Raw genomic sequence first — 20,155 nt, forward strand, 5'->3', positions numbered from 1 at the left:
GAAATCTGTAAGGTCAGAATCCAGAAGATAAAAGAAAATGGCGGTGTCCCAGTTGCACTGAAGGCCCAAGAAGAGGTGACATTTATTAGCTTTCCTGCCATGAGTGCTAATGAGCAGTAAGGAGCTCTAATTTGAAGACACCCCAGAGCTGTTAAAGTGTGTGTGAAATATTCATCAGCAGAGAGATAGTCTTCTCCTCACACAAATAGAAAAGCCACTTTGGAGTCGCGGGGCAGGTACGCGCGCTCGCAGCTCGCTCGTGGAGATCGGCGGTGGCGGGAGCCGGCTCCAGCGAGTGAGAGAGCGCGGTGGGGCGGGGCGGGAGAAAGTGGCTGCCTGATGGACATTGGCCTTTACGCGTCGCATAGCGGAAGAGTTTTGCTTTTCGTGTGCGCCTTCGAAAACTGCGCCTGCTGTTGATCGAGGGGTCTGCCGGGAACCTCCCCTCTTTCGCCAGAGGCCCCGCGCCGAGCTCGCCAGCCTGAGCCAACGTGGACAAGGTGGGAAACGCGCCTGAGCCGCGTACCGCATCCGGAGCCGCCCCCCGAGTGCCCATGGCTACGCGGGTGCTGACCATGAGCGCCCACCTGGGACCTGTGCCCCAACCGCCGGCTCCGCAGGACGAGCCCGTGTTCGTGCATCTCAAGCCGGTTCTGGGCGCCGCGAACCCAGCCCGCGATGCGGCGCTCTTTTTGGGCGAGGAGCTGAAGCACCCGAACCACCACCTACAGGCGCAGCCAGTGCCCGCGCAGCCCCCGCAGCCGGCGCCGCCTCCTGCCGCCAGTCCGCGGCTACCCCCCGAGGAGCTGGTCCAGACAAGATGTGAAATGGAGAAGTATCTGACACCTCAGCTTCTTCCTGTTCCAATTATTCCAGAACATAAAAAGTATAGACCAGACAGTGCCTCAGTCGTAGACCAGTTCTTCACTGACAGTTAAGGGTTACCTTACAGCATCAACATGAACGTCTCCCTCCCTGACATTACTCACCTGAGAACTGGCTTCTACAAATCTCAGAGACCGTGTGTAACACACATCAAGACAGAACCTGTTACCATTTTCACCCACCAGAGTGAAACGACTGCCCCTTCTCCTCCGCCCGGACCCAGGCCCTCCCTGAGTTCACCAGTATATTCAGCTCCCACCAGACCTCAGCTCCAGAGGTGAACAATATTTTCATCAAACAAGAACTTCCTACACCAGATCTTCATCTTTCTGTCCCTCCCCAGCAGGGCCACCTGTACCAGCTACTGAATACACCGGATCTAGACATGCCCAGTTCTACAAACCAGACAGCAGTAATAGACCCTTAATGTTTCTATGTCAGCCGCCATGGCAGGCCTTAACACACACACCTCTGCTGTTCCGCAGACTGCAGTGAAACAATTCCAGGGCATGCCCCCTTGCACATACACAGTGCCAAGTCAGTTTCTTCCACAACAGGCCACTTACTTTCCCCCGTCACCACTAAGCTCAGAGCCTGGAAGTCCCGATAGACAAGCAGAGATGCTCCAGAATTTAACCCCACCTCCATCCTATGCTGCTACAATTGCTTCCAAAATGGCAATTCACAATCCAAATTTACTTGCCACTCTACCAGTTAATATGCAAAATATCCAACCTGTCAGATACAATAGAAGGAGTAACCCCGATTTGGAGAAACGCTGCATACACTACTGAGATTATCCTGGTTGCACAAAAGTTTATACAAAGTCTTCTCATTTAAAATCTCTCCTGAGGACTCATACTGGTGAAAAGCCATACACGCGCACCTGGGAGGGCTGCGACTGGAGGTTCGCGAGGTCGGACGAGCTGACCCGTCACTACCGGAAGCACACGGGCGTCACGCCGTTCCAGTGTGGGGTGTGCAACCGCAGCTTCTCGCGCTCGGACCACCTGGCCCTGCACATGAAGAGGCACCAGAACTGAGCCGCCATGCGACGCTCTCCGCCGCCGCAGTCCATTTGGCAACCTTTTAAAACTACAACTTTACTATTCATATATATATATATATGTATATTAAAAAAAAAGGAAAGAAAAGAAAAAAGAAAGAAAAGAAAAAAACTGGAAATGTATATTTTGTATATTTGAGAAAACGGGGAATACATTGTATTAATACCAAAGTGTTTGGTCATTTTAAGAATCTGGAATGCTTGCTGTAATGTACAGGGCTTTACTCAAGCAGAGCTCATCTCAAGACAGGCAGCCACATTTCGACGTGGGCGGGGAGGGGATGGAGTGGGTGTGCGGGTGTTTTTACCTGGGCACCGGGGTTTGACTTGACAGTGGTTAGAGAACAAATCACTTGGCAGGTACCGGGAAGAAGGATGGCTTGTATATCAAGATTTCACTTGACGGACATCGTTTTTGTCATTATTAGGTAATCCCTTAGAGGTACACGCTGGACCTGGCAATTCACAAATAGCCATTGAACAAATGTGTTTTTTTTTTTTTTTAATGAGTTGCCTATATTTGCTATTCAAAATTTTGTAAATATGCAAATCAGCTTTATAGTTTATTACAAGTATTTTCGGATTCTTTTGGGAAAAATCATACTTCTTTTGAAAATAATCATAAATACATTTACAGTTAGAATTTGTGATAAGATATCTCTCAAAACATTACCAAATTCATTTCTTAGGGGGAAGGAATAATCATTCAAATGAACTTTTAGAAAAAGCAAATTTCATGCACTGATTAAAATAGGATTGTTTATTTTAAATATGAAAGTTGTTTTTTATGAATTGTGAACTGAAGAGCTTAAAGATAGTTACAATATACAAAAGTTAAACCTCTTACAATAAACTAAACAGTATCATTTTTTAAAGGAAGGACTTAATGCAGTTTTCACATGACGGTGTTGAATTTATGATGCAGTTTTCACGTATGGAAACATTGAATTTATGATGCAGTTTTTATATACCAAGGTTTGCTTGTGCACTTCTGTTGGTTAAATGACAGTTTATGTGGATTTTGCATGTAATATACAGTGAGACAGTAACTTTATCTAAATTACAGTGCAGTTTAGTTAATCTGTTGTTAATACTGACTCAGTGTCTGCTTTTAAATATCAATGATATGTTGAAAACTTAAGGAAGCAAGTGCTACATATATGCAATATAAAATAGTAATGTGATGCTGATGCTGTTATCCAAAGGGCAGAATAATAAGCAAAATGCCAAAAGGGGTCTTCATTCAAATGAAAATTTAATTTTGTTTTGAAAATATTGTTTATTTTGTGGTAATATAGTAAGTTTTTCTAGAAGACAATTTTCATAACTTGATAAGTTATAGTTTTGTTTGTTAGAAAAGTTGCTCTTAACGTGTAAATAGATGACAAACATTGTAAATAATTTTGTAAGAGGCTTCAAAATGTTTATACGTGGAGACATACATGAAAAGCATAAATCAGTTGCTGTTTTGCTTCTTTTTCCCTCATATTTTTGTATTGTGGTCATTTCCTATGCAAATAATGGAGCAAACAGCTGTATAGTTGTAGAATTTTTTGAGAGAATGAAATGTTTATATATTAACGACAATTTTTTTTTTTGGAAAATAAAAAGTGCCTAAAGGAAAAAAAAAAGAAAAGCCATTTTGGTGCATTGGGATTTATGATCAAAGGCTGGGAAAGAAGACGGAAAAAGAAAATAAATGTCAGTATCTCTAGTATATGCCAGGCAGTATTCTAATCCTTCACGAAGGGTCAGTCACCTGATGTCATCCTCGTGATAATTTGACAAGCATGGGGCCACATGTACAGGTGAGGACACTGAGGCAGTCTGCACCTCCCTTTCCTTATCCACAAACAAAATGAAAGAATCAGTGTTCAGATCCACATCTGCCTGACTCCAAACCCATTCTCCTCCTGTAAGCCTTGTTTATACTTCACTATATATAGCATATATGATACTCAGTGACCTTTTTTTAAGGAACAGGTATCAGAATTTCTAAGCTGAGGATAAGTAGGCGGAAGGCCCAAGATGATTCTGGCCCACTTTCCTAACCCAGGCAATGCCCTATTTCTTTCTTCTCCCCTGGACCATTAAAAAATCATTGCATGAATTATAACAGGGCTTTGATTTAGTGGAAAACCATTAGGATGGAAACTTAGAAATTTGAGTCAGGCTTGCCACTGATTACTATGTCACTTAAGGGAAATAACTGAATCTATGTCATTGGTTCCCTCAGTGGTCACTTACTGAACAGATTTAGTAATAACACTTCAATGCTGCAGGGACTGTGCAGATAGCCTGTTTAAGCCATGACCTATGCTGGCAAGTTGCCCATAGTCAAGTGAGGAATCCAGACCTGTAAACATATTTGACATTAATAGTGAAGCCTGAAGGCATAGATTCCTGCGAGGTATAAGAATATGGTTTCAAAAGCTCTTGCTTCTTCCTGACTGTGCAGAGGTGACAGGAAAGCCTCAATGAGAAAAAAGGATTGAAAAGATTCTCAGGCAGATACAGTAAAGCAGAAAGAGGACATTCCAGGGTTAGGAAACAGCACATACAAAGCCAGGGCTATGTACATGAATCTGAACATCACCTGATGGAGCAGAATCATAAAGCAGGATAAGGAGTTTAAGCTTTGTCTTGTAAGTGATGGCGAGACCTAGATATTTTTAGCACCATCAGGTGGTTCAATTTGTGTTTTAGGAAAAGGGTGACAAATGAATTGGGGTGAGATGAGCTTAGAGGCAAGGAAATCAATCAGGAAACTGTTATAAATGTTTGAATAAGAGATAATGTTGACTTGATCTAGACAAAGCATGCACGTGTCTGTGTGTGTGTGTGTGTGTGAGAGAGAGAGAGAGAGAGAGAGAGATACAAAGAGATCAAGAGACTTTCTTAAATAGAATGAACAGACAAGTCTGAGCAGACAACACTTTGTAGGATCAACCCTACAAGGACATGGAAGGTGTCTGTTTTGCTCACCATTATATGTGCTATGCTTCACATGGTATGACCCATGTAACAGTTCCTCTTATAAGAAAATGAAGTGCAAATGAATGAATGAGTGATGACTTTCAGGTCTTGTACCTGAGCAACTTGGTTAATGCCTAGAACATTATCCAAAAATATATTGGCAATTTAAGCCAGGAGTTTAGGTGGGGAACGCCCGTAATCCCAGCTACTTGGGAGACTGAGGCAGGAGGATTGCAAATTCAAGGCCAGTTTCAGAAACTTAGTGAGAACTTGTCTCAAAATAAGTAAGGGCTGGGCATGAAGCTCAGTGGTAAAGCACTGGGGTTCAATACCATTTTCTGAAAAAAAAAAAAAAGAGTAATTTAGAGTTTAAAAGAATTTAATTTAGTTTTGGTTATTTTAAGTTCACATGACAAATAGATTCAGAAATATGAATCGAGTTTCAGCGATGAAAATTCAAAACTAGAGATTATGGTTGGGAAGTCAGAAATATAGAGACAGTATTTCATTCCACTAGAAAAAAGTATAATTACCCAGACAAAAATAACCAATCACTCAAGCATTCATTTACTCATCCCATCACTATTCCATGTGTATTTGTTGAGAGCCTACTTTGCATCAGGCTTTGGGCAAGGTTTAGAAAATGAGTGGGTCCAATTAGATCTCTGTTTTTAGGTAGCATATCATAATGAGGGAGGCAAATTAAGAATAAGAAAAAAAAAGCTGGGTGTGGTGGCACATGCCTGTAGTCCCGGTGACTGGGGAGACTGAGGCAAGAGAATTGCAAGTTCATGGTCAACCTCGGGAACTTAGCAAGAGCTTGTCTCAAAACAAAAAATAAAAGAACTGTGAGTGTAGATCGGTGGTATATCACCCTGGGTTCAATACCCAGTAATGAAAAGAAAAAAAAGGAAAAAAAAAAAGAAACAATTTCAATCTATGTACTATGACAAAAACAAGTGGTTGAGACAGATATCAAGAAATGGAAGACTTTCAAACAGGTGACATTTAAATTGAGCTCTGTATGAGTCTGGGTTCTCCAATGGGGGTGGGGAATAGGCTATTGTAAAGAGTAAAACTGAGAGATGAGAAAGAGACATTTTTACAAAGTATTATCTCACATGGTCATGGGGGCTCAGAAATCCCAAAATCTGTAGCTGGTAAGTTGGAGATTCAGGAGAGCTAATGGTATGTTCCAGTCCACATCTGAAGTTAGGAGAAAAACAGGGCCTCAGCTCAGACAGTTAAGCAGTGGGAGAAACATCTCTTTCCTGAGTCATTTTGTTCTATTGAGGTCTCCAGTGATTTGGATGAGGCTCACCCACAATGGGGAAGGCAATCTCTTTGTTCACTCAACTGTCTCAAATGTTAATCTCACCAGATATACAGGCCCAGCAAAAATGTTCAACCAAACATCTGGGCACCCCATGGCTCAGTCAAGTGGAACCAAAAACTTAACCATCACAAACTAAAGAAAGAGACCAGCTCCATCATATATACTGCACTGGGGAGCATTACAGGGAGACAAAGCCATATGTGCAAAGGTCTTGGTGGAAAAGCACGTACTGTGCCCAAGACATTGAAAGGCTATGTGCACGACCATAGATTAGTGAGTATGGTGGAAAGTATCATGCCAAGAATTCCATCAGATAAACAGAATCCAGATTAAACTACAGTAAGAATTTAAGTCATTATTTTAAAAGTGTTGAAAAATCACTGAAGGGATTTTCCAGGAATTAACAGATTTTTTTCTATAACATTACATTTTCTTCCATGGTAAAAAAATAAATAAATTGCATGAGTCAGGATTGAAAACAGATAGGCTACAGATGCTTTCTATCTCTTACTCTAAATGGGAAGGTTTGGAGAATGGGATTACATGAAATATATTCTGGTGAGTATATTCTGGAAAACAAAACAAAAATTATAAATCTTTGCATTTGTGTCTAAATTATACATCAAATGTAAACTCAAATGCATAGAGGAATATTATTTTAAGAAGGTTTAATTGAACAGAGAATTCAGCACAAGCAAAATCAGGAGAAAAAAATAATGCTAATAATTTTAGTATTGAATTAATTTATATTTTAAAATTTTTTAAATCCTTCATGTTAATATTTAGAATCTACTTTTTCCAACTTTTCTTATTTATTGTGTTTTGAGTGTATCTCCTAAGTTGCTTGTATTTTGCAAGTTCGATCTTGTGAATCCAGGACCTTTTCAGAGGTAAACTGAATCAGTTTGTATTTATTTTGCTTATTGATATATGTGGACTTATTTCAAATATCTTCAATTGTTTTATATTTATTAAGATTTTCTTGTCCACTTGTTCTCTTTTCATTCCTCAAGCTAACCAATTCTTTAGTTTTCCCTGAACTATTTGGGAAGTTGCAATTACATACCAGATCTGTTCATTAACATACACAATTACCTTTATATTCTAATAAATTCTACAACTTATAAATATCTCTGTACTTTTTTTATAGTTTCATATTTTGTTTAATGGGAATAGAGTTAAAAGAGGGTAACAACCACAATTTAAACTGGAGTACGGAATGAGAAAAAATCTGAGCACTACTCAGGTGTAGCAAGATATCTGATATCTATCTATAAACTACCACCAGTAGGCCCTTTCTACCTACAGAAATGGTAGTTTCATAGGTTCAATCTAACAACACATGTGCTGAAAATTAGAATTAGAAAATAATAAGAATTACAGTAACCCTCTCCATCTTCAAAAAAAAAAGTGAAAACTGTTAGAGAAAGGGCTTCTTATAGAGATCAGCATTTACAAGAATGAACAGCATCTATAAGGGAGGAGTCAACTGTTCTTTCCAACTGAGAGAGGGCAGAAGAAATATGGGGTCACACTCCAAAGGAAAGGGGGCAGCTCCATCAGGAGGTGGCCAGTGAAAACTGCATGATGTGGCAAATCAGTAGCAATGGGAAAGGGCAGGGGAACAGCCCTAGTCACCTTTGAAGGGAATGCTGGGCATAGTGTCTGTGTATATGTACTGTACATATTAACCAGGTACACACATAAATATTTAATATATAAAAAAATAAAGTGCTTTCTAACAGGCTCCGGGGCAGGGACAATTATAAAACATATCACAAAATTGCAAAACAAAATTGATACAATCAAAAAACACTACATCCAACATATGTGAAAACAACCAAACAGAATATGTACAATCTGGTTGTGTCCCAGGACAAACATCCTGTCATATGCATGGTATATACATATATACTCTTTCCTCAATATATTATGACAATATATATTTTAAATTTTTGTTATGGACAAAAAGTAAAAAACAAAAGAGAACCCCTACAAAAACACAATAAGGATCAAGCACGTGAGTCCTAGACTGACAGACAAACCGCTGCCTCCACGGGGGAGTCCCAGTGCCACTGCTGGGAAAGATGTGTCAGCGTTCCTTCCTGGGGTGCAGTGCCTCCACATCCTCTAAGGGACTATGGGTTGCGGTGGTAAAGTTGACATCACCAGTGGTGAGCAGGTCGAAGACACAGGACTGGAAATAGATGTCCTTTACTGACATCTTCTCATAGCATTGAGTGTTGGCAGTCTTCAGTGTGTAGCCAGGCCAGGCCTGCACCAAGGAGGTGCAAGGCAGGCTGTGCCCCAGAATGGCAGACACCTGCATCGATGCATTCACTTAGGCAGCAGCCATTCACACATAGCTGGCTTTCCTCAAAGGACATGGCATTCGATGGCAAGGGTTAGGTAGTGACCCAGCTGTCACACAAACACCGTGGTGCCTACATAGCCAGCATGCATCTCCACATAATGGCCACTCTCTCTCTCCACCATATGCAGGCTTTTGGCTTCTCCATCCCCACCGCTGGTGGTGCCATCCACAAAGGCAGCTGGCAGGTCATCTGTCACAGCTTGGTATACTTTCTGATCTGCACACTCACGGTGAGCTTTGAAGATGATCGTGATCTTATTCATAGCTGTGGCACTGGATCCAGGTACCACAGGCACATTCGTCACTTGAACTGAAAGGTAATTATTATCTATGAATGGCCAGGCCCCTTCTACTTTGCATGTTTGGAAGTGATCCTTGAAAGTCCTAAGATGAGGATCTCCAAACAAGCCACAAAAAAGGTAATTGAGAGGGTTCTTGTCCCCTCCCCTGTGTCCTCTGGCTTCTGCGTGGCTGTGATAGATACAACGGTCATGAATCACTTCAGGGTTGGTAGAGGATGTGGGTCCATCCTTAGAACAGTTCGTCTGGCTCATGAGGTCACTGATACCTAATGCGGCAGAATAGTATACCAGGTTGCTACAGCAGGCTTTTAAAGTTTTGAATAGGGTTTGAAATAACCCTATTCCTGATGGCATTATACAGTCCATATATTTCCTTCTAGTTGTGTCAATAAAAAGATGGCATTTTCTCAGTCTATGCTCTCTGTCCATGATTTACATCTTACTGTCCTTGAGGGTCTGTGTGCTTTTAAGCAAAATAGCTAATTTTCCACAGTGGTGGAGGAGAGGGGAAACTGGCTTTGTCTTCAACCACTCCATGACAATTTTCCTGTTAGTCCTCAGAAAGGCATAATGTCATTCTTTTTATATGAAGAGAAATACCACATGCATGCACACATCACTAATAGCTCAAATTCTCCAGAATTCTTACCGCCAACCCATGCCTATGCTTCATGTGTATTTGTTTAATCCACCTTCATGACCAGTGGATGAGGCAGGTGCTCCTGACAACAGGCTTCTGCTTTCCTGTCCTTTTTCTAAGAGGTTTTCACATTCTGTGACTGGTAAATGTTCCAGTTCACAGCACCTTTAGCAAGGATGTAATGGAAACAGGCAGCCATCTTCCAACTTTCTCCAGCTGAATGATCCTGACCCTACAGGACATGAGTGCTATTATTTATAAAAGAGAAATACCATCACTTCATTTTGGCACAGAATGTGAGCTTAGGAGCCATGAAGCACTCATTCAGTTAGTACTCACTAACTCCACCTTAGGTAGCAGAAAGATGCTGGAAACTGAGGGGACAGTGCAAAAGGTGTAGCTCCTGTTCTCAGCATGCCCAGTCTGGTGCAAGACAAAGTGGCTGAGCAAATGGACTGGGATTAGTTCTTTGATGTTAGCACCATTTTGCAGCCACATGAGATTCTGAAGTGCCAACAGGCAGAATAACTTCAGACCTACCTAGAAATATTTCCTCAGTGAGATGCCCCTCAAAAGCAAAACACAATGTAAAACTTATAGAAATGAACTGGGCTTCTGTCAGGCTTGTTAAGGTAACAAGCATGCCTGCAAGAACCCAGCATGTTTTGAGCATTACAGGAATGATCAAAGACTGTCATGTCAACAAATAACTGCTCTTGCCAATCAATAGCTTCTCTTTTACCAATATAAACTTGCAGGACTAGGCAACTCTCAGCAAGCCCAAAATGTGAGGAAACTTGCTAAAACAAGAGCTAGTCAGGAAGAGAGAAAAAAAAAATTAAGTACTCAGCAAAACTAAACTCTTCAGGACCTTCTCAGACCCTCTCCATCTTCGAGTGCTGGATATTCTAAATGGGGCTCTACAGGAATTCTGGGCCAGGCAGTTCTCCTTGTGGGGCCATCCCATGCATTGCAGGATGCCTAGCAGCTTCTGCCACCTGGGTCCCCCGGATGCCAGTAGCATCTACCCACTTCAACTCATCTTGACAAACTGTGATGACTTCAGATATTGTCAAATGTCCCTTGGGGTGCAGGGGGAGGGAGGGCATCATCATCCTCAGTCACTGCTCTAAAACTAAAAGTTCCTCTCCTTTTTGAAGGAATTAAACATCAGCTTGGGGTCCAGTGCAGCCTGGCCTGGCCCCTGCAAAGACAGTGTTTCTTTCAAATCAGGAATTATGAGGGAAATCTCAAAGGCCCCATTCCTTCATTCTTTCACTCGCCCACTTGATCAGCAGATATGGACAGATGAATATTGGCAGTGTTCAGTCACAGTCTAAATACCGAAGCAAATGCCTCTGGGGAGCTGAGCTAAGAATCAAAGCTGTTGGGACCACTTAGGTTTTTACCTTGGCTCCAGTTTCTAAAGGGGGCATGATATGTGTATCCTAAATAGCAAGCCTCTGAATGGTACCTTCAAAATTATTGCCACAATCATAGCTCAGAGGTAGAGTTCAGTTAGCATGCATGAGGCTCTGGGTATAAGCCCAGAAGCAGAAAAAATTATAGAGACAGACATGGTGGTGCATGCCTATGTCCCAGCAACTCTGGAAGTTGAGGCAGGAGGATTGCTGGAACTCAGGAGATTGAGGCCAGTCTGGGCCCCCCAACAAGACCCTACCTCATTGGTGTGATCATTTTCTTATGATATATTTATTAAATCATCTTTTTACTTAATCTCACAAGCAGGCTGTCTTATCATCCTTATAGAAACTGTACACATACATAGATAAAAATCCAGGATCACCTTCATAAATAAAAGGTATCCTTGGACAAGGAAAACAGTGAAAGTCAAAGAAACTCTGACATTTCAGCTGCAGGATGTTGGTGGCAGGCTCTAAGCAGGGTCCCCTTCTGTGCACAGGTAGAGAAGAGAAAGAGCCACAGGGGTGTTAAAGACGCACAGGACCAGCAGGAGACATCCTGTGTGCCCTGGGAAGTGAGAGAGTCCTGCAGAGGGGACAGTGCTCTCACCTAGTGACTAGGACACCCACATCCTTGGACCATCTTGAAAGATCCACCCCACTGCTATGTATTGCCACCTTTAGGAAGCAGGGGAAACACTGCGACAATATTGTTTCTTACTTTATTTTTTTACCACTGAGCCACATCCCCAGACATTTTTATATATATTTTTTTTTTATTTTGAGACTGTCTGGCTAAGTTGCTTAGGGGCCTCACTAAGGTGCTGAGGCTGTTTTTGAACTGGTGATCCTCCTGCCTCAGCCTCCCAAGCCACTGGGATTATAGGCATGTGCCACCCCATCTGTCCCATAGTATTTATTAATGCTTGTTTCAAGGATGAGCTGTGCAAACACATGGAAATGACATCACTATTCTAAACCTGAGTTTCTCATCCATAGAATGGAAATATCGTAGCCGATCCTAAAAGTTGTCTTGAGATGTTAACAACACATTCAACCTCGATTTTATTTTGTTGCCGGGGGTTAGCAGGGATTGAGCTCAGGGGCACTTGAGCACTGAGACATCTCCCAGCTCTATTTTGTATTTTATTTAGAGGCAGGGTCTCACTGAGTTGCTTAGGGCCTCCCTAAGTTGCTGAGGCTGTTTTTGAATTGGTGATCCTCCTGCCTCAGCCTCCCATGCTGCTGGGATGACCAACATGTGCCACCGCCCCCACCTCCGGCTCAAGCTCACTTTGATTTCAATGTTTTCTTTGGGCCTGACATATTAGCAAAAACAAGTCCCTTGAGAGTCTTTGGTGATAGCCTTTTATCACTCTTCAGAAGGACCAAAGCAAAACAAAACAAAATGAAGCAAAATCTGATGAATGAGTTAAATGGTCTCAGGTGCTCATTCAGCCCCTCCAGGCCTGTTTCCTTGAATCAGACGTAAGAATCAGAGACGCTCTCCTCACACCCAGGCTACATCATCACTGGGATAAAACAGGTTCTTTGCAACCTGCAAGGTAAGGGCTGACTGTATCTGGGCTGTTTTCAGAGCTCTGAGGAATCAGCTTCTGCTTTCACAGGTTGGCAAAGGGGCAGTGAGGGATGGAAGACTTGGGCTGCTGCTGTGGGGGATGCCATCAGGGAGCTGTGGGAAGTAGGGCTAGAGTTTGCAGATGAGTGGGGTAAAAGTTCTGTGAGGAGACCCAGAAGGGAAGGGAGAGGCCAGGAATTGGAAGAGAGGGAGAAGAAATGGAAGAAGAGGTCAAGAGCAAGGAAGGGGTGACTTTGAAAATTACCCTCTGGCATGAGGATCCTTGGCCATTGCTGCACTTTTGAGGTTCAACTTTGTTTATTCTTGGCAAAATGCAACCACCTGTTTTTAAAAGAAAAGCCTTTAAAAAGTCTCAGAAAATCTGCTGAGTAAGCTCTCTGGATATCAAATGCCTCATAAAAAGAAAATTTTGATGAGTTAAGTGTAAATGAATCAGAAACATACAGATTTACCTAATCTTCCATTGGATTTAGAAATGAAGGGAAAGCTGCTCAAGTCCAAATTCTTCAGAGGCATTGCAGATCCCCAAAGACTTAGAAAGCCATTGGCAAGGCCAGGCAGATCCTCCATGGAATTCCATCTTGCCCTCCTGAACTGCAGTCCCCGGGGGAGGTTCCTGCCCAGGGTTCATCCTGGGCAAGAAAGGAGAGTGGGCAAGCATGGGTTTTCTATGTGCCAGGACCCTTGCCCCAATTGCCACAGCTACTGTTTACATGAGGAGATATGCATGATGACCATTTGTGTCATGGGAGATGGGTCACAGAGGAGAGCAATAGCAAAGGAGGCTGCAAGTTCTAGCTCCCCACCCCCAGGAGCAGCTAGCTTGGTGAACCTGGCAATATTAGTGATATCATGTCCCTTGGCCTTGGTGGGCCCATCTGGAAATTAGGGCAAAGGTGCATCTAGGTAGCTCTCTCCTCCACTGCCCAGTGGTGATCAATATGGTACAGAAACCCTTTGGGTGGGGGCTCCTGTCATCCCCCTTTAAAGTCCAAAAACTGAGCCCAGGAAGAATCCAGAGATAGTGCAGCAGACCCTCAATCTTCACTTCAAGCCAGTGTTTAACTAGACAAAGGTCTTTTCACTACACACTGCCACTTCCCCCAAAGGGTCTCCATAGAACTGATCGGACTCTGGAGTCCTGGAATTGTCCTCCCAGAAAGGTTGTAACTGGAGGCCTCCCTCCAACCCATGTGGGTGGCCTGAGATCAGCTAGGAGACGCCCTTCTCCAGGTTCCCTGGGGAGCTTTCTGGTGCCAAGAACAGAATGAGCACACAGCCTGCATGGAGGTGTCGAAGGGTGTCCCAGTGCCAAAGTTCTTGGTCTCCTTGTGTGACTGGCTCATGGGATGACAGAGAAGATGAAAGAAGGAGAGGAATTTGGAGTCCTGCTTCTGTTCCCATTCACTGTCTCTCCGACTGGTGCTGTGTCATATGACTGTAAAAAGAGATGAAGCAAAGTCTGAAATTAAAATAAAACAAAAATGTAGCACATGGTACGTGAATTAACCAGGTATATGACACCCAGCAGGTCGTGAATGACTTCATGCATGGTTTTATCAAAGGGGTAATTACAGCACAGGAAGACCAAACAGACATTGTTTCCACATGAGAGTGTTGTAAGTGATTAAAAGGGCTGATGGTGGGGAATGTGCTCATCACAGAGACAGCTTGCATCCTAGAATAAGAGTTTTCTCAAACAAGTGCTGCACATGTCTTTCCAGTGTGCTGAGAGGGGGAAGTCTTCTGAACTTCCTTGTGACTGTAGCCCAGCTTCTCTGTTAGAAATTCCATAGACATGCGGGGCACAGTGGTGCAGCCTATAATCCCAGTGACGCAGGAGACTGAGGCAGGTGGATTGCAAGTTCAAAGCTAGCCTCTGCAACTAAGTGAGGCCCTCTGAAACTTAGTGAGACCAAATCTCAAAATTAAAAAATCGGGGGGAGGCTGGAGATGTGGCTCAGTGGCAAAGCACCTTTGGGTTTAATCCCTAGCATGTAAAGAAAAAGAAGGAAAGACATTCCCTGGACTCACTTGAGTATTCCCCTTTCATCTTCTGACTGTTTTATCAAAAAATGATCTGGACAGTTCTTGGCATGTAGCCTCTTCATCACAAAACTCACAGACAAAAAACTATGGGGGCTGAGCAGTCTGGAAACAGAATCAGCCCAAAGGTGTACAAACCCATTAACAATGGGTCATGATTGACCTTCTCCCAGGAAGGCAGACATTGGTCAATCAGCACAGGAGAAGATGATCAGCATCCTTTAGTCCAGGGGTGGAAAGGCACTACTTTACACCCCATGAGATGGGCATAGCCAGGAAAACAAAGAACACTCAGGGTTGGTGAGGACATGGAAAAACTGGAAGCTTAGTACATGGCGGGCAGGAAGGACAGTGGGGCAGTCACCAAGGAAAACAAGCTGGACCTCCAAAAGTTAAATGGGCAACCACCGATCAGCCAGCAATTTAACTCCAAGGCACATACCCAAAAGAATTAAAAATGGATTCTCCAACAAGTACCTGAACCTGAATGCTAGATTATCCATGCATTCTACAGCATGGGGGAACCCCAAAAACATTATACCCAGTGAAAATCCTGGACACACGATACTACAGGTTGTACAATTCCATGAAATCGCCTCCATGGGCAATCCAAAGAGACTCAGCAGATTCCTGATTCCCAGGGACTAGAGGGGAGAGAAATCAGAGAAATTACTTGCATGGGCAGGTCTCCCTCTTGGGTGATGCAAAGAACTCTCCAGGGTCAATGGTGTTTGCGCAACCCTGGAGTGTGTTCAGCACTACTGAATTGTCTACTTTAAAAGGATTCCTTTTATGTCACATTCATTTCCATCAATCATCAAAATAAATAAAAGCTGACCTCCACCTGCCAGAACAAAGGACACTAAGCCTTAGACTCCACCTCTATACCTACACCTGGAGTCTCCCTGGAGTTGGCCTCCCAGGCCCTGTCATTCTGGTCTTGAAACTGATGAATGGCCCCCAAGAGTGAGTCACCAAAACTGCTCATTCTTGGAAGCATTTTTGATAGGATGTGACTGCAGATGACCTGGATCTTTACAAATATTTTTTTCATATATCTTTATCTTCATTTCCCTCTAGAAAAAAATAATTCATTTGTCAATTGAAGGGCATCTATGTAGATTTAACAATCTAGCTATTATTAATTGAGCTGCTATGAACATTGATGTGGTTGCATCAGTGTAGTACGCTGATTTTAAGTCCTTTGGGTATAGGCCAAGGAGTGGGATATCAGTAGGTGTTGGCAAGATTGTGGGGAAAAAGGTACACTCGTACATTGCTGGTGGGGTTGCAAATTAGTGCAGCCACTCCAAGAGGGGATAATTAACATTTATAGAATGCTCTTCCCAACAACAGCAGAAGACCGGCTCTAATCATCTGTCATGGAACATTACCGAGATAAACCATAACCTCAGACAGAAAACAACAAACTTCAACAAATGTAAAACAATTCAAAATCATAAAGAATATGCTTTCTAATCATAAAGAAATTAAACTGGAAATAAAGACAAGAGGGAACCCTACAAACATTTAGAAATTAAGACATTTCTAAATAATGAATGGATTGAAGAAGTCACAAAGGAAATGAGAAAAAACACAGACTTGAACTAAAATGATTAATATCGCATAACAAAATTAGTGGAATGCAACTAAAGCTGTGCCAAAAGGAAAATGTATAGTCCTAAATGAATACATTGAGAAGAAAGGCCTCAATAATCTGCTTCTACCTAGAAAAGAATGGCAAAACAACCCAAAGTGAGCAGTAGGAAGGACAACATAAAACAAAAGCAGAAATCTATAAAATTGAAAACAGAGAAAACATATAGCTAAAAATTTCTGTGGGGAAAGAAACAAAATCGATAAATCTTTTTATTTTTGTAAATATACAAAATATATATATTTTGACAATATACATGTTTTCCTCAAAAATTTAAAAATAGAATAACCATATGATCTTAACAATTCACTTTTGTATATACACTCAAAAGAATTAAAATAAGGATCTCGAAGAGATATTTGCACTTCCATAATCATTGCAGCAATATTCAAAATAGCTAAGATGTGAAAAACCTAAACATGCCTGAAGAGATTAATAGATTTAAAAAATTGCATCTGTGAATACATATGTGAGCATGCATGGATGCACATGTACATGTGTGTGCACATGCACACACACACACACACAGTGCCCCTGGGTTAAAGGGTTAAATCCTCAGTACTAGAAATGGAAAAAGATAAAAAGGAGCATCCATGAACATGTGACATGGTGCATGAACTTTGAGGATGTTACATTAAGTGAGCCCGGCACAAAACTTTAAATAGTATGTAATTCCCCTATATGAGGCATCTGAAAAGATCAAAAGTGCAAATGCAACAAAACATTCAAACTCATAGAAGAAAAGTTTGCCAGGGGTAGGAAGGGGAGAGGAAGAAATGGAGAGTTGAAAGATCTCATGCCAAGAGTTCTTGTCATAGTAAAATAAAGTAAGATAGAATAGAATGAATAAATCACTAATATCAGAAACAAGATAGGAAATATTATAGCTCCTATACGCATTTGAAGGACAATAAGGGAATACTATGAACAGCCTTGACAAATTTGATAATTTGGTTCACAAATATGGCAATTGAGAAATCACTCAGATAATGAAATCCACCAACATAAAATAGATACCTTGAATAAGCCTATAACCATGAAACAAATGAAGTTTTTAATGAAAAGCCTACTGAAAGTAAAATCTCCAGCCTACTTGTCTTCACTAGAAAATTTTACCAAATATTTAAAGAATGTATATTAGATTTGCACAATCTCTTTCAGAAAATAGAAGGAAGCCTTTCCAACTCAATTCATGAGATATCACCATGAAACCCAAACTAAACAATGACAGGGGGTGGGGGAAGAGAAGAAAGAAAGAAAACTTAAACTCAAAAATCTGTTCAGCAAATATTTTTCTAGGGGTGTAGCTCAGTAGTAAAGTACTTGCCTGGCTTGTGTGAGGCCCTGGTTTGGTTCCAGCACTGCAAAAAACTAAAAACAAGAACAAAAACAAAACAAAACAAAACAAAAAAAACTTTGACAAAATATCAGCAAATTCAATCCAACACTTTAAAAAATTAGAGACCATAAAGGAGAGGGATTTATTTAAAGCAAGTAAGAGTGGTTTGATATTTCAAAATCAATTAATGAATCTACCTCATCAAAAGGCTAAAGATGAAAACTCCTATGATCCCTTCAACTGATGCAGAACATCCACAAAAAAACCCAAACACAAATGCTCAGGAAGTAAAGAACAGAAGACAACGACTTCAACTTGATAAAGAGCACCTACAAAAAATAACAAACATCAGCTTTAATATCACAACCCTGGTATTCCATGGTGGAAACTTGGATGCTTTCCACCCAAGAGCAGGAACAAGACAAGGGTGTCCGCTCTTGACACTTGTATTCAACATTGTGTTGGAAGTTTCAGCTCAGGCAATTAGGTGATAAAAAAAGTGAAAACTAAAAATAGAAGAAAGAGGAAGCATGCTGATTATAAAACTATAAATGAAACTGTCCCTATTTGCAAATAACAACCTCATAGAACATGGAAAACATCTATGAAAACACTGGAATTAATAGGTGGGTTGAATAGGGTCACAGGAAGAAATGCATTTCTATATACTAAAAATAAGCATACAAAAATTTTATTGATGTCATCTATAATTACCTCCAAGAAATTTAAATAATTAGTTATAAACTTAACAAACATGTACACAGGGGCTGAGAGTAAATCTCAGCAGTAGAGTCTTGGCCTAGCATGCTCAAGGCCCTGTCAATCTGTAGGAAAACAAGAAAAAACAAATGCAAAACAAATACATAATAAGCATGCTGATAATTAGAAAATTTTGATGAAATAAATTAACCCAAGAAAATGAAGAACTACCATATTCACAGATCAAAAGCCTCAACACAGTAGAGCTGTCAATTCTCCCAAAATTGATCTATAGTTTTAAAGCAATTTCTATCCAAATCCTACCAAAGATGTTTGTACATATAGGCAAACTTATTTTAAAATTTAAATGAAAAGACAAAAGAAATAGAATGGCTAGACAATTTTGAAAATGAAGAATAGATATCAAGGATTGTTTAAACTGATTCCAAAACTTACTCTGTAGCTATAATAATCAAGACAGTTTGGTGCTAGTGGGGACAGATACATAGACACATTGAACAGAGTAGAGAACTCAGAAACAGATACACATGAATGCACCCACTTGATTTTTGACAAAGGGGTCCCTAAATTGAGGAAGGACGCCCTTACAACAAATGATGTTAGCGCAATGGGACGTTCATAGGCAAAAAAATATAAACCTTGATCTAAACTGCATACCTATAAAAAAATAAGCCCAAATAATTACAGTTAGACTACATAAACATCAAAGTATAAAGGGATTAGAATAAAAGTAGAAGAAAATCTCTTGGATCTAGCAATAGATAATGCTTAGATTTAACACCAAAATATAATCCCATTTAAAACACTAATAAATTGTACCAAATCCAAATTTAACACATTTGCTCTGCAATACACCCATGAGAAAATAAAGACAGCTACAGACTACGAGAAAACATTTACAAACAACATATTGATCAAGAATGAGTATGTAGAATATATTAACATCTCTCAAAACTCAATAGTATATAAAAGCAAAAATATCCAATTAGGAAATGGGCAAAATAGGTAGTAGAGGCAAAACCCTGCGGAGCTCCGCCCTCGGGGCTGGGCAGGCGCCACGCAGGCTTTCTGCCCCTCCCGCCCTGGGCGAAGGCGTGCGGGCGGGCGTTCGGAGTCCGCGCTTCTGGAAACGTTATGACCGCGGGCGGCGGAGAGCCGCGAAATCCCGTGGTGGTTAACCCGGGCTCACGGCGGCGTCGAGGAGGAGAGAGCGCTAGGCTGGGGCGCTCGAGCCCGGCGCGGCCCGCTGGGAGCACAGGGGTTTGGGTGCGGGCGCGAGCGCACGGATGGAGGAAGGCGCAGCCGGCGGGCTCGGAGCGGCGGCGGAAGCGGCTGAGGTGCGGGGGCGGCCCGGGGTGACGCTGTGGCCCTTCGCGCTCTTCTCCGGGGCAGCGGCGACTGGAGCTTCATCTGCTGCGAGAAAGAGGAGGTGGACCTGCAGGACCTGTTAGCGCCACCATCGCCTGCCACCTGGACCCGCAGGTGTTCCTGGATGGCCTGTGCCGGTGAGGGCTGGGCCAGGCGGAGGGCGGACACTTGTTGCCCATAGGAAACCGAGCGGCTAGCAGCACCCAGGTCCGGCCGCCGGCGGGGCGGGCAGCGACCCCAGGGACTAGCCTCCAAGAATCCCTGCTCCCGGGGTGGCGCCCCGCCGCCCCGGTTCCCTGAGCGCCTGCCAGTCGCGCAGCACTCAGAGGGGCTGCAGAGGCTCCGCTGGATTAGGGCTCCCACCTGGCTGCTTTCCAGCGACGCCCCTGCGGTCTGGTGGTTATTCCAGTGCGGGAAGAATT

General features: G+C 42.3%; 2 pseudogenes across 2 annotated transcripts; one reads left to right on the forward strand and one right to left on the reverse strand.

The window, feature by feature from the left end:
• The first annotated feature begins 253 nt into the window (after positions 1-253).
• Positions 254-2,008, forward strand: LOC306652163 (Krueppel-like factor 5; annotated as a pseudogene). Its single transcript has one exon. The product of its transcript is annotated as a Krueppel-like factor 5 (transcript).
• A 6,165-nt stretch (positions 2,009-8,173) lies between these two features.
• On the reverse strand, positions 8,174-9,293 carry LOC306652158 (repulsive guidance molecule B-like; annotated as a pseudogene). The gene has a single exon. The product of its transcript is annotated as a repulsive guidance molecule B-like (transcript).
• Between the last annotated feature and the right edge of the window lie 10,862 nt (positions 9,294-20,155).

This window comes from Sciurus vulgaris (assembly GCF_902686455.1).
Source record: "Sciurus vulgaris genome assembly, contig: HiC_scaffold_137_arrow_ctg1, whole genome shotgun sequence".
In the NCBI taxonomy this organism is placed as follows: domain Eukaryota; kingdom Metazoa; phylum Chordata; class Mammalia; order Rodentia; family Sciuridae; genus Sciurus; species Sciurus vulgaris.